General features: G+C 46.1%; 2 long non-coding RNA genes across 2 annotated transcripts; both read left to right on the top strand.

Moving 5' to 3' along the window:
- The first annotated feature begins 3,617 nt into the window (after window positions 1-3,617).
- Window positions 3,618-6,123, top strand: LOC131588363 (uncharacterized). Its single transcript, XR_009279563.1, has 3 exons — window positions 3,618-4,415; window positions 5,259-5,387; window positions 6,067-6,123. It is a non-coding gene; the product is annotated as an uncharacterized LOC131588363 (long non-coding RNA).
- A 17-nt stretch (window positions 6,124-6,140) lies between these two features.
- Window positions 6,141-13,986, top strand: LOC131588362 (uncharacterized). Its single transcript, XR_009279562.1, has 4 exons — window positions 6,141-6,183; window positions 6,435-6,707; window positions 12,184-12,476; window positions 13,291-13,986. It is a non-coding gene; the product is annotated as an uncharacterized LOC131588362 (long non-coding RNA).
- Window positions 13,987-14,650: the final 664 nt, after the last annotated feature.

The raw sequence follows: 14,650 nt of genomic DNA, 5'->3' as shown, positions 1-14,650 counted from the left end.
ATGTGGTGTAGCTCGCCTCACTCGGGTTCTTATCGGTCCTTCCGGCGCTGAAAAGTGCCGAGGCCCGGGCCCCAGTGGGCCAAAGGCGTGAGCTCCCGGGGTTTGGCCGGGTGTTCGGTCCGGAGCAGGTTTGCACAGATCCAAGGAAACAAAATAAGGAAAAAAAAAACAAAGGTCCAGGGAACTCCTCTGCCTCAGCTAGCTAAAACCAACTAAAAGCCAGAGAGAAGCTCTGTCCCGCTGTCTGTCCGTGCTGCAGACACCACGGTCCAGGAGCGGGATGTGTGGGACTGATGTTTGTTCCTTAACGCAAACGGCGTGCCTCTTCTTCCCCCCGCTCTCGCCTTCAGAGCCGGTCTTAAAGGTGCAGAACTTAATATTTAACATAAACCAGACGATTGGGGATACCGGTATCATAAAGTCACCCCAGGACATGCTGGAAAAGGCAACGCTAAAAATGAGCAAATGGGGCAGCTACCTCCACTTAAACGGATACAGTGGTAAATAAATGGCTTCTCCCCTTTAATTTAAACGTGTCAAATATTGGGAAAAAGAGTGGTTTTCCTCACTTTAAATCTCTCTGGTGATTGAAAAGGGGGCATTTTTCGGTTAATTCAGATCCATAAAAAAGCATCATCCCTGCTTTCCCTTTCCACTTAAAGTGGAAAAAAATAGAAAATGGGCATTCTCTATCAATTAATATCTCTAACAGCACAGAAAAGGCAGAGTACCTCCAACTGAGACTATCAAAATTGCAGGGGAAGTGGATTTCTCTTCAATTCAAACACAGGCGATTGGGGAAGAGAAAGCTTTTTCCCTCAGCTTAAACGCCTTTTTTCCTGATAACCCATCCCTTCTTTGGGGCTGTGGAGATGGAGTAGCGAGGTAGAAGAGGAAAGCTGAAAACTGCCGCCCCCCGCCCCCCCCCCCCCCCCCCCCCCCGGGAATGTGCGTGCTGCCCCACCCGCTCGGGTGACCCTGCTCGGCAGGACGGGCTTTTCTCTCGGCTTTATCTTAAAGTGACGCTCCCCGTCCGGGTGAAACCGCCTGATCCCCCGGTCCCTGCTGGGTGCCGTGACCCTCGTTCCCGGAGGAACTCCCGGGATGCCCCCGCTGGCCCCTCCGGCGGCTCCCTGCGCGAGCCTTGCCCGGGTAAGCCTCTCAAAACTGCCTCTGCAAGGAGCTGCTGCCTTCTCGTCCTCACCGGTCACGCCTGAGGCTGCACCTTGGAGTGGGGGGGGGGGGGGGGGTGAGGCGCAGAAACATCCTGCCGGTCGTTCCCTCCCTTACGTGTCCCGCTGTCCGTCCCCAAAACGCCGGGGTGCTGGGCTTTCATTTCCGCGATAGAGAACCGGTATCCTCCTCCGGGTGCCGTGGCCGAAATTGGGATTCTGCCGCATAAATCCCCTGCGTGCTGGGTTTGTGATTACCGAGGAAATTCCTCACGGGGTCCTAGGCGATTACCGGTTACTGACTTCCGCTTCCCTTGAGCGGTCGGGGGTTGGCCCGGCTCGTTTAGGGCTAATCCTGGCCGAACCCGAGCGCCCCCGTCGCTGCTCTGCCCTGAATTTCAGTGAAATATCGATATAGTTTATAAATGCTCCCTTTGCTCGCCGCTCGGTCTTCCCCCGCGCAGCCGCGGGGACCGGGCTCGCTCTGTGTTTCGATCCCGGCCCCGGCGGTCCCGCCCGGAGGCTGCGGGTCACGGACGCGAGCTGAGGACCGCTACAAAAGTGGGGTTTTAAAGAAAAATTTTATTACGCCCGGCTAAATGATCAAAATAACTACGTGTATTGATGATCACCAGGGAAAGCTTTTCAGGGAAGAAAATAGCCGTTCTGGTAGCACAGATCCCGTTTTGACAATAATTGCATTCATTTGGGTTTGGGAATCCTGCCGGTGTAAGACATCTGAGAACTGGTATTTTGCAATTTGATATTTTGAAATTGGGTGCTTTTCATATTTTGGAACTCACTAGTTTACTATTTTGAAACGGAATCATTTTGGAATTTTGGAACCCCGTATTCTGGTATTTTGCAATTGGATTCCTTTGGAAATTTTCAACTCGGTGATTTGAAACTGCGTGACGCTGGTATTTTTGGACTTGTTCTGGTGTTTTAGAAGTGGTCATTTCTCTCCCCCTCCGCGGTTTGACAGGCTGGCACGGGGGGGGGAGACGCGGGGAGCGCGGGGACGGCGGCAGGAGCCTCGGCGATAAAAGCCGTGATTGCGCATGCGTGGATGGCGTCAGCGCCGCAGGGCAGCATGGGGGAGTGGTGTACGGCAGCGGGAGTTTCGGATCGGCCCGGCCGCACCGCTCGGATCGGTGTCGCTGGGCGGCGGCGGCGGCGGCGGGGCCGGCGGCCCCACGGGCACCGGGAAAGCGAAGCCTGTGGGGCGGCAAGGCGGCGCGGGCGGCACGGAGGGGGTGTAGGGGAGCTGAGCAGCGGGAACGGCGATGCCGAGGGTGGGCGGGGTGGCGGAGCCGGGAACCGCGGTGTCGGCGGGGGAAGGCGGGACCGAGGGGACGGCGGCGGCGGGGCCCATAACCGCGGGGACGGTGGAACGGGACGGGACCGCAACATCGGGGGTAGCTGGGACGGCAGGAGGGAGGCAAAAGCGGGCGGGCGGTGGGAGGGGTGGGAACGGAGCGTGCCGGAACTGGGGTAGGGGGAACGGGGGGCGCGCCGGTCTCAGTGGGCAGGAAAGAAGGGGGGCCGGCGGGGACAGAGGATGCGGGGGCCGCGTGGTGGGGGGGAGGGGTAGGAGATACGGGGGTTGCGGGGGTACGGGGGGCTCGTCACGCGTTGTGTATTGGCAGCACGCATTTCTACGAGTGCTCTGCAGGCTGGGAGGAGCTTAGCGGCCGCCACAGTTCGGCGAGAGATGTTATTAAAAAGCTTATTACCAACTGTGTCCCAAAAATCTCTAGTAAAAAATTCTGAGTGTTTTGCGTTTGGGAAATTAACTAGAGTCCAGGTTAGGAGGGTTTTTAGTTCTCGTTTAGGCAATTTACTTTGGCTGGCTTTTAGTGAGAATTTTAGTTGCTTATACAGCTTTTTTTCTGGGGTTGAATACTTTTGACCCGTGATAGACTGGTTTGTGACTCACCTCTTATTTTAATGATGTCGGCTCGTCTCTTGTCTGTTTATGGATTTTTAGATTTGGGTTCTTTTTCCCTTTGAACTGAAGATTGATGAGAGGGAGGCGGTTTTTTCTCTCGTTCGGTCTCAGTTGTTTATTTTTTGTTATCTGCATTACAAGGTACAAGGAGCTATGTGCACTATGATAGAAAAGGGGTAAAATGGCTAACAAAGATCTTCTTCGAGGTCTTTTATATGTCCATTTACCCAATTAACAGATGCCAACTAAGCTATTTTTCTTAGTGACCCAATGACCCAACACCTGTGTGCTGCACTGTGACATTTTCTACCCAATCACTTACTACTACCCAAAAACCCCTAGGAGGAGAAGATGAAGAAGAAAGAAGAAGGACAAGAGACAACACCCTAAATCCTCCATCTTGTCTCCTGTTCTCTAAACTACTTTTTCACCCAGTGATTTAAGAAACTTTCTAATCTACACATTTACACATTTCCTATCTAACTTGAACATTTGTTTTCATGTATCACCATGAAAACATGCACATGAATTTCATATTATATGAAATTCAGTGTTTCTTTGAATCCTGGAACTAAATATTAAAACCAAGGGCACACAGTCTGTATCTCAGACTCCAACAGTCTCTCAGAGCTCGGGTGATGGGTGCTGGCCAGGCACCTCCCGTCCGTTCTCGGGTGTCACTTAGTAATACTCGCACATAACCACGCTGCAGAGTCGTCTGAAAACTACAGTGTGGACGCTGCAGCGGAAAAACTTTTATAGAGTTCGGGGTGTAGATGCTGTGACAGCGTCTGCCCCTCACTCGACCACGTAGAGGCTTTGCCCACCTAGCCCAGGTGAGACGTCGCCTCGCAACGCCCCCCTGAGCTCGGGGGCTCCACGGAAACCAGGGGTTCAGACGCTGCTTGGCAACCTTCACCCCGAAGAAACCACGCAGGGTATGTCCCGTGTAGCACAGAAGAGGCGTGGCTTTGCCACCCTTCTCAGTGCCGCGGGGCCCTGCGGAAACCAGGGGTGCGGACGCCGTTCGGAACGTGCGCCCCGAAAAAGCCACGCGGCGGATACCTCTAGAGCTCCGGAGCCGACGCTGCTGAGCGACGGCCGGCCAGTGCCCGAGGGTGCCGCGGAACAGTGGAAAGAGAGTTACGGTGTTATGGTGATCAGCCGCATAAACTGCGCTCTAGACGGCCTTAAAGGGTGAAAAAACCTGTCTTCGTAGTTGCCAGTGATGATGGAGCAGTGTCTCACCGATGGAGGAGTCGTGGGATGGCTCGTAAACGTGCGGGCGCCAGGTATTGGTATGTAAAAACGCTCACTCACGGTGAGAGACTTCTCCGGGGTCAAGCTGTTCAAGTATAAGCAATTTATTATAAGGGTAAAAAGAGGGGAGATCCATGTCTGCCGCCGGCCTCGGCGTCCGCGTGGTCCGGGGAAGGGGAGAGAGAACGGGTAAGAGCAGGGGAGGAGAGGTTGGGAAAGGGGAGGGAGGGAATAAGAGAGCAATAGAGGGAAAGAGGGAAAAACCAGAGGTAGAGAGCAGGGAAGACTAGTGGGGTAGGACCAGGGAGAGGGGGCTGAGAGTTAAGAGTGGGGGAGAGGGCTAGACGGGAAGGAGGTGAGGGAGCGGGGTTCAGAGGTAAGAGCGGGGGAGAGGGGAGCTGAGAGAGGGGTAAGAGTTGAGAGCGAAGTTCTTGTTACAATCCAATATATCTTTTTCTATCGTGAATATTCTAATTCTTAGTAACCGATCACCATGAGACACGGCCACTAAAGAGTTTACATACAGCCTATGCGCTTCCCTATATTAACATACAGTGCTGCGCTTTAGACTCTACAAAGCTTTACAAGTTCTTTCCTTGCTTTTTACCTTTGGACTTCTCAATCAGCAGAAGGACATTGTTTTGTCAGCAGGGATTCTCGTTCAACTGGCTAGGCTATTGTTCTTTGGTTAACCGGCACTCGGTATCCTAGGACTCAGAGCAGGCTTTCATTTCTACTTTGATTCTAGCCTTCATATTTTCAGAATCTTCTGACAAACAATCACATTCATAAGGTTTCCCTGTTTCACCCTCCCCAACAGAGTTGCTTCCCTCAGTTTCAACTACTTTCGTCCTCATCATCCCCATTTTTTCTAGGGACGCTTTGGAGGGACTAGGAAGATGAAATCAAAAGGAAAAAAGGAGAAAGATCCCCCCTGCAAATCCAGTTCCCCCCTGCAAATCCATGCACCGGTTCATCTGCTCGGCTGCTGCTGCTTGACAGAGGTTTGTCCGATACCCGCTGCTGTTGCCCCTGGGTGAGAGGGTAGGGGCGGAAACGGCTCGCCGCTAGTTCCCTGAACGCCTCGTTGTCTGCGCCTGACGCGCTGGGGTGCTCGGCTTCCCTTTATATGGCTAAGGACTCCTGTCCTCCTTCGGGTGCCCAAAGCTGAAACTAGAATTCCACCTTCAGAATTTCACATGTCTCGGGTTTGTGACTCCCGAGAAATTTTTCCCCAGCAATCGTTCAGTCGTGAATTTTTCCTCTGCAGTCATTACTGCCTTGGCCTTCTGTGGATGTGTTTCAAACGCTCATTGAGAGCTGAGGAGCCGAGTTGGCTTGTTTATGACTTAGCTGACAAGCCCAGGCTAAATCCAAACGCCCCGAATTACGGCGAAATATTAATGCGGTTTAGAAAGAGGCCTCTTCCGTGCGACTCGGTCCTTTGCCGCGCGTCCCCGGAGATTTACTCCGTCCTTCGTTCCCGACCGTGCCTCTTCGGCGGCCCGCCTCTCGCGGACGCAAACCGAATGAAATTCTACTACGAGTGTTGCCTTGAAAAATAATCTTCTAAGTACATCTAGCTACGTGATTAAAACACATCCGTGCCTTGGCGGTCGTGTACGGAACGCTTTTCGGTGGAGAAAATAGCTATTTTGATAGCACGCTTTCATACGCCTTCAGAAAAAGCAGAATTCGTACCGGCTCCTGAGACTCCCCGCTGAAGAACCCGGCCGTCCTCGCGACGCTCGATGCGGCGGACGTCGGGGGAAAAGCCGAGCCTGGAGTGAAAAAGAGACGGTGAGTATGCGGCCTTTAAAAAAAGCCTTCGCGCAACAATAGCGGGAACCTGTCGTGTTTATTCTTTGCTCATTTTTTCTGATAATGTAAATACCACGTAAAAGTACATGAAACACGAAGCAGAGCTAGGATTTTACGGGTCTTCATTTCGGCAGTCTGGATGAAAAATGTCTCTTCCTGCGCTAACACCCGGTCCGGTTTGAATCCATATTTAGCCTGAATCTTCCTTGCCTCCCGTTTCCCATTTCTAGGAACTGCTTCCCGGTCTAAGGACGAGGCTGGATGCCAACCCTGTTCCACAAAGTTCAAGGAGAAGCTGGATGTCCTGTTTGATCGCTTGTGACCATTTGTACCACAGATCTTCTCTGTTGTATCCTGACCAGAGGCAGAAGTGAATCCTCAGGTCTCCAGAGAAGTAACCCACATTTCTTCGATAATTTTACCGACAAATACTGTCCACGTATTTGTTACTACGGCCTAAAGGAATTACTCACGTGAGACGCTTACGGCCGAGGTCACGTGGGGTAAGTTGAGATTCGGATGTGGGCTCTGGGATAGCCTTCCCTCCTGGCATTGGAGGCCCGGTGATTAGCTTAGGACTAGACGGGACTGGTCCCCGGTGCTTCGAAGGAAGGTACGAGAAAGCTCGGGAGTAATAACTGTTTTATGCGTCCATCCGTAAGTTTTTGATCGCTGTAAAAGTGTTCTTTCCTATATGTATACGTATGCGTGCGTATATGATACCGTTTACGGCAATCAAAAACTGGTTAAGAAGACGCATAATTAATATTATGCGATGTTAAACTTATCTAAATGATCTGTAATATGAATTGCCAAATGTACTAAATATATACGCTCATCCCAGAGTCTGCCACAGCTGATAAATCAATGGAAGATTGGAAAATCGTGTCCGGATAACGATTTTCCGAGCCCGCCGTAAAATCTAGCTGCTATATTAATTCACTAATTGCCAAGTCCGATTGACCTGAATATTGCTTTGATGCGGAAAACTTCTGGGTTTATTGGTAAATTCTCTATCTAGGTAAAGTCAAGGCTTGGTCAGAGCCTAAGGTTTAAACTGGAAAGATGTCTCTGAAGTAATTTTCAAAGCAAGGGGTTTAAAAATAGCAGCTATAGGGTGCTTAAAACACAGCAAACCTTTAAAGGCATTTGTATAAAACAAATGATCGGATGTCTTAGGTAATTGACTAATTAAACTATCCAATAGTTAATTTAATCTGAAGTTTCTTTCATAACACTTAACTTTCAACCGTGACGCATTTTCTTAGAATTTTGGAAACTAAAATAATAAAGTTACATTGGATTAGGTAAATGTAAATCTTTTTAAACAAGGAAAAGAGTAAAAACTAACACAAAAAAAAACCTCTACGTAGAAGCAGCTGCATAACTTACTGACCGAGATACATCTGTAGTTAGAAAACAAAAAAATCTCAAATGACACGTGTCTAAAAGGTAATTACACAAATATATATCAAAATATGTATAAAGCGGGCTGTAAATAAAACGACGCTTTATAGATAATGCTTATCGTAGAAACCTATAAATTTACACTATACAATGCATGTGTCATCAGTAAGTGTCTGAGGAAATCGAGATAATATTTTTGAAACATTCCTGTCTTAATGACTAAAAATGAATTAAAGTGAAAAACTTTTAAATTTTTTGTAAATAACTATCATTATTTTTTTGTGCAACTTATAGAAAACTAAAACTGCAGAGATTATAACAAACGATAGAACTTCTAATGAAATCAAGGGTGTCACAAACAGCATTCACCTCTGTTCTTAAGCAGGTGTTCACCAGTGTTCTATCACAGCTGTTTCAGTTGTAGTTTTTTTCATCTTTCTAGGAAAATAACTATGTAGTTTAAACAAATGTCTTCAATAAGACATGAAGCAATTTAAATTTTAAACTTGTTAAAAATTAATTATGACAAAAGGAAGCAACAAAACTTAACGTTAAAAAATACCAAAGTTAGAACTGAAGTTAAAAACACTTAAATTTAAACATAGTGAAGTTTAACTTTGCTTAATTCTGTTAACACTTAATCTATATTAGATGAAAACATGACTTAATCTTACTCTGTTATTATAAAAAAAGACAACTAAAAGTTTGGTACACGCTTCTTTGAACACAATATAATAGGAATATTGGTTCACGATAGAGATTATAGGGATGCAACAAATTTATCACCTTTCTATGTTACTTGGTTTTGAGAATAACCTATAATAACTGCAGATGTTATTAAAAATGCTTATTCGTAACAAGAATTTGCTTGGCCTATGTTTAAATGTATTAGGATTTTTAGAGTGCAGTTTTACTGGAAAAAAACCACAACACCACAGATTTGGTAATTTGCTATTCAGCTTTTGTAGTACTTTTCAGAAACATTAAGTCTAGCTTTTTAACTTAAATTCAAAATCTAAATTGGTATATATGCTGTTATACATGTTTGGGGTTTTTTTTATAACAGAAAGACTCATATTAAAATTACATTATTAAAATTGTAAAAAAATACCAAGCAAATGGGTAATATATGGTTAATATATCTTTGAGATTTTTGAAAACTATATTGATCTAAATCCACAATACACTTATTCAAATGAAAGGTTAAAAATGAAAGCAACTTCTTATTCAATCCTTTTTCTGTAGGGTTAATCATATGATTTTTAACTCAATTTTAAAGAAAAGCATCTTGCAGAAATTAACTGTAATTTCGGTAATAATACTTGATCACTCCATATCATACAATACTACATTATCAGCAGATGTATAGAGAAGATAACATTTTCAAAACTTTCATGTATTACGAATACTGAAACAGAAGAAAAATCTTTTAAATTTCTTGGGTGCGTAAGTATCATCTTTTTCCATGTTATTCTGTAGAAACAAAATCTACAGCTATCATTAGAAATATAACATCTATATGTATTCTATTATGCAACATTTTTAAACTTTTTGATCCATTTTTGAAGGCATTTCAATAGGGGCTTCTCTCTGAAGCTTGTGGCTGCTATAATTTGCAGATTAGCCAGTAATGCATCTTACAATGCTTTTGATTTTTGCTTTTCGGCTATTTTTCTGAAACCGTGAGAGAGATGCTGGACTTGATATTGACATGTGCCGTAACCCTGTATCCGTGTCTGTGGGAGGATTGAAAGAACTGCATTAGCACGGCTGTGCTCAAAAGACTCTTGGCTTTATGTGGTATCCAGTGAAACCATCTGCTGTGGTGAAGCTGTTGTTTTTCCAAGCTGTTGTTGCTCTGCTGCAGCTGTATTGCAAAGCGAATTCAATTTTAAAAGTGCCGCCGCAGCGCTCGGTGCACGCCGAGGCTCGGTTCCTCCACCCGCCTGTGCCCCGGCTCCGGGCTGGGCACGGAGGGACGGGACCACGCCTCCCTGTGACGTCACGGGCGCCCCGGATGACGGCTGGCCTGGGGGCGGTGCCGCAGGCGGGGTCTGGAGCTGCGGCTGTGGTTGCGTCACTGCTGACGTCACGTTGACTGACAGCTGTGGCTCAAAGCCCACCCCTGGCAGGCGGGGCACAGGGGCCGCCGTGCCCGTGGAGGTCCCGGACCGCTCTGGCTCGGGCCGAACCCTCCCGTACCCTCCCAGGGGGGACAGGGCTGTCCACTCCACTCCCTTAGGGCCGGAATGGGCTCGGCTGCTGGCACGCAGGCGGCCAAGGAAATTTCCCCTCCCTGTTCTGCCGGCACCGGCAGACCGGGCGCTGGAACAGTTTCAAGAGAACTCAGACGCTCTTGCAAAAGCTCTAAGACCCCTTTTTGCAAATTCTGCCCGCATTTTTGAATCGCCTCCTCGTCTCGGTATAGTTGTTTGTCTGGGCTTTCAACAGGCTTACACATTCTCTTTGCTAAGGTAGATTTCCGGGAGGCTGACACAGACTTTACAGCGTGCGGTAACGAGCATTCCGCATCTGACTGAAACAAACCCTTCTGTTTTTCTGGACCCATAGTGTCCCTTGCCTGAGTTTCAGAGTCCCATTTACTGGCGATGACTTCATAAGTCACTGCAGAAGCTGTTAGAAGTTCAGCTGCTACCTCGTCTCTAAGAGTGGTTTTTTCATATACTCTGACGTTTATCTTCTCCCATAGGCTTGGGGTAAAAATATTTTCTGAATCCACGTTAGGGAATTCTACCTGTACCCAGGATAGAAGGCTTTTAAACTGATCCGTGCAAACAGAGAGCGGGTGCTCCTTTACCGTAGCTTCCAAGGTAGCCGAAACCTCCCCCTCAGGTTTGGACACATTTCCCATATTTTTGCTCCCTTTTGATGGCTTACCTGACCTCAGGGTCAGCTTTGTCTCAGCTCCTCTATCCGTGATCCGTTCCACAGCTCACAGACGTCCGGCTTGGCTTGTCCGCTCTCACCGGCGCCAGGATTACCGAGATCTTCTTTTTCCCCTTTCCAGGGAGTTTTCCAGCTTTCTGCTGTCTTCTTTTTTTTCCAGCTTCCCGCTGTCTTCTCTCTTTTTTGGGTTTTTTTTCTGTTTGTTTGTTTGTTTGGGTCTTTTTTGTTGGGTTGGGTTTTTTTTTTCCTTCAACAGGAGCATTCAGTTCAAAGTGCCCCAAGGTTGGGAGCCATTTGTCTAGTTAAAGGACTTTTGGATTTGGGTTCTTTTTCCCTTTGAACTGAAGATTGATGAGAGGGAGGCTGGTTTTTCTCGTTCGGTCTCAGTTGTTTATTTTTTCTTACGAGCATTACAAGGTACAAGGAGCTATGTGCACTACGATAGAAAAGGGGTAAAATGGCTAACAAAAATCTTCTTCAAGGTCTTTTATATGTCCGTTTATCCAATTACCAGATGCCAACCGAGCTATTTTTCTTAGTGACCCGATGACCCGACACCTGTGTGCTGCACTGCCGCATTTTCTACCCGATGACCTACTACTACCCAAAAACCCCTAGGAAAAGAACATGAAGAAGAAAGAAGGACAAGAGACAACACCCTAAATCCTCCATCTTGTCTCCTGTTCCCTAAACTACTTTTTCACCTAGTGATTTAAGAAACTTTCTAATCTACACATTTACACTTTCCCGATCTAACTTGAACATTTGTTTTCATGTATCACCAGGAAAACATGCACATGAATTTCATATTATATGAAATTCAGTGTTTCTTTGAATCCTAGAACTAAATATTAAAAACAAGGGCACACAGTCTGTATCTCAGACTCCAACATCTCATAGCTGCTACTATTGAGAACCTTGTTTCAGTAATACGTTAAGAGGCATCTTTCCAGTTTAAACCTTAGGCCCTGGCCAAGCCTTGACTTTACCTGGATAGAGAATTGACAAATAAATCCAGTTTTCTGCATCAAAACAATATTCAGGTCAATTGGACTTGGCAATTAGTGAATTAATATAGCAGCTGGATTTTTACTGTGAGCTTGGAGAATTGTTATCTGGACACGACTTTCCAATCTTCCATTGATTTATCAGCTGTGGCAGACTCTGGGATGAGAGTATATATTTAGTACATTCGGTAATTCATATTACAGATTTAGATAAGTTTAATATCGCATAATATTAATTATGCATCTTCTTAATCACTTTTTGATTGCTGTAAAAGTTTTATTTCCTATATCTATACATATGCATGTGTTTTACTTTGGTTTTTCATTGTCAGAACAAGACAGTGGATATTTTACCTTTGTTTATAAGAGAGGAGGAGGAAACGGGTTGCGGTTCAGAAGCGTGGAAACGCTATGTATGTATTTTAGATTTTGGAAAAAACGCAAATATTGTATATCTATTGCAAATAATTCTTGATCGGTCCTTTTTAAACAAGTCTTTCACAAAGCCAGTTCCATCAATTATCAGGTATTCTTCTAACAGTACTCAAGCAAAGTTGAGAGAGAATTCTTTGGTTCCTGTCAAAGGTTCAGAAGCAAGAAGATAAAAAATTAATTTCAGTTAGTAATTTGGAGTAAAGTGTAGTTTCTGTATTCACAGGTTCAAAGCAGAAGTAACTTGCTAGCGAAGAACATGGAAACTCATTAGGTGCAGAGACGAGCAGACGGCCCAAGGAGCAGAAGAGCGAGCACGCCGATGTGAACCGTATCGAGACCGCAGTTGACGGCTGAACACCTTTGATCCCGCATGCGAGAGCGATGAACTTGGGTTTCGTGTGAAAGAGTAGGAAAATCGATATTGTAAAGCCTCATTTGTTAAAGCGTGGTGTGAACTGTGTCAAGATTCAGAAACCTGCATGAGAGATAAAGTCCTTGAAGATGAAGGTGAATCAGGTATCCCCCTTGAGCTGTATCATTTTGGTGATCGCTTTGTGATGCGATTTCACCTGCATCGCTTCTTTTAGTTAACTCAAAAGAAAGTATACCTTATCTCAGTGAAAATAAATTTTGGTATAATATTCAATTTTTCTTTTTATTTATTATGTTCTATATAAAGAGTCAACATCTTAGTGTAACCTTATATCAATCTTAGTCACACTTGATTGTGAAGAGTTTGACTCATGAAATTTCAGGTAGAGATTTATAACAACTCAGCTTTCAATTCAAGTAGTTTCAGCAGAAACTTTAAAGCAATTAGACAAATTAAGCTACTGGTTAAGTAAGCAACCTAGATCTAATACTCTAGCTTTGAGTGGTTAGTTAACTGATGTTCAAACCTGGAGGCAGAGCGCTCTGTAGAACAGAGCAGCAGTTCTGTTGTTGGTGCATAGGGCTTGAGAGAAGGAAAAATAACCCTGAGTAAAAATTAATCAAAGAAAAGGTTTGGGTTGATTTTTTTTTTTATTTTTTTTAAGGAGTGGGGCAAATGTTGGAGTCTGGAATACAAAGTGCATGCCCTTGTTTCTGATACTTAGTTATAAGATCCAGAAAAACATTGAATTTCATATAATATGAAATTCATGAGCATGTTTTCATGGTGATACATGAAAACAAATGTTAAAGTTAGAAAAAGCTAAAAGTGTAAGGGTATAGATTAGAAAGTTTTTTTAAATCACTGGGTGAAAAAGTTTAGAGAACAGGAGACAAGATGGAGGATTTAGGGTGTTGTCTCATGTCCCTTTTTCTTTCTTCTTCATGTTCTTCTCAGAGAGATCAGAGATGTTAAGAGAGACACCGGGGTTTCTGATAAACCCCTGGAAGGGATAAGGCGAGGCACGTACGACACGAGAGGTACAAAAGGCACGGAAGGCACGGTAGAAAAGTGACACGACACACCCCGGGATTGCTCTGTCCTGCACACCTCAGCACTGTGAGCCAAAGTGAGGAATTCCCTTGAGGTGTGGCCTAAGGGGACACAGCTTGGACCTCCACATCGCCAAATCTGACTCAAAAATCCTTGGCCACGAGTGCTGACCTAGCACACCGCTTTCATGCCCCTCTGTAGGTCTTGGACTTCAACTTAGCTCTCATATGCGTGGGGACGAGAAGCCACGTGGGGCACAAGGGAAGGCCGCCTCACCGTCTGGCACGTTTCTGGCAGGCTGTTGTCTCTTGGACAGGTACAATAAAGAAAACCAAATATCAGTGCGAGATCTTAGCAGCACATCTGTGAAAACCCAACACTCACGGTCTCCTGACAATGGCTGGGTCCTTCGCCTGCATGCTTCAGCCCCGCTGGGATGCTGAGGCTTGCGGAGCGAAACTCTTCAAGCGGTATTGCTGTGGATCCGAATGAACCGCCGCCTCGATGAGGTTTGGGAGCCTCCCCGGTTGCGGATGAACGGGGAGCCCGGGGTGGGCCGGGGCTGGAAACCCCTGGTTATCCCACACAAGTGGGACCTAAATGGCCACTATTTCTTCTCAACTGGCCCTAGAACACGGTGTACTGCCTGCACCTCTCGGGGTTCTGGCACTCTGCTGCTTTAGGATTCCTGCCTGCAGCTGCCTCAGGGAAATGGGAGCGCTGTTAGGGCTGCTGTTTAGGGTTGGGGGTGGGGTACAACTGTATTCTACTGTACCTGTACCCCTTCTTTTCATTGTTTGGTCAGCCTTTTTTTTTTTTCTTGGAATTCTTGTGACAGATTGAGGGCACCGGGGAGGGACTGCCAAGATGGAATCAAAAGGGAAAAGGAGAAAGATCAGCCCTTCAAATCCACACTGGCTCACCTGTTCAGCTGCTGTTTCCTGGCAAAAAGCTTTGTCCCTCACCACCTCCTCTGAGCAATGCTCCGGGTCCAAGTGCATCCTGGTGCTCCCCCAGACCCTATGAGATGCTCTCACCGTCATGTTGGAGTCTGAGATACAGACTGTGTGCCCTTGTTTTTAATATTTAGTTCTAGGATTCAAGGAAACACTGAATTTCATATAATATGAAATTCATGTGCATGTTTTCATGGTGACACATGAAAACAAATGTTAAAGTTAGATAGGAAAAGTGTAAATGTGTAGATTAGAAAGTTTCTTAAATCACTAGGTGAAAAAGTAGTTTAGAGAACAGGAGACAAGAT

This window comes from Poecile atricapillus, chromosome 25 (assembly GCF_030490865.1).
Source record: "Poecile atricapillus isolate bPoeAtr1 chromosome 25, bPoeAtr1.hap1, whole genome shotgun sequence".
Taxonomy (NCBI): Eukaryota; Metazoa; Chordata; class Aves; order Passeriformes; family Paridae; genus Poecile; species Poecile atricapillus.
This window is presented reverse-complemented; position numbering and strand designations above follow the sequence as displayed.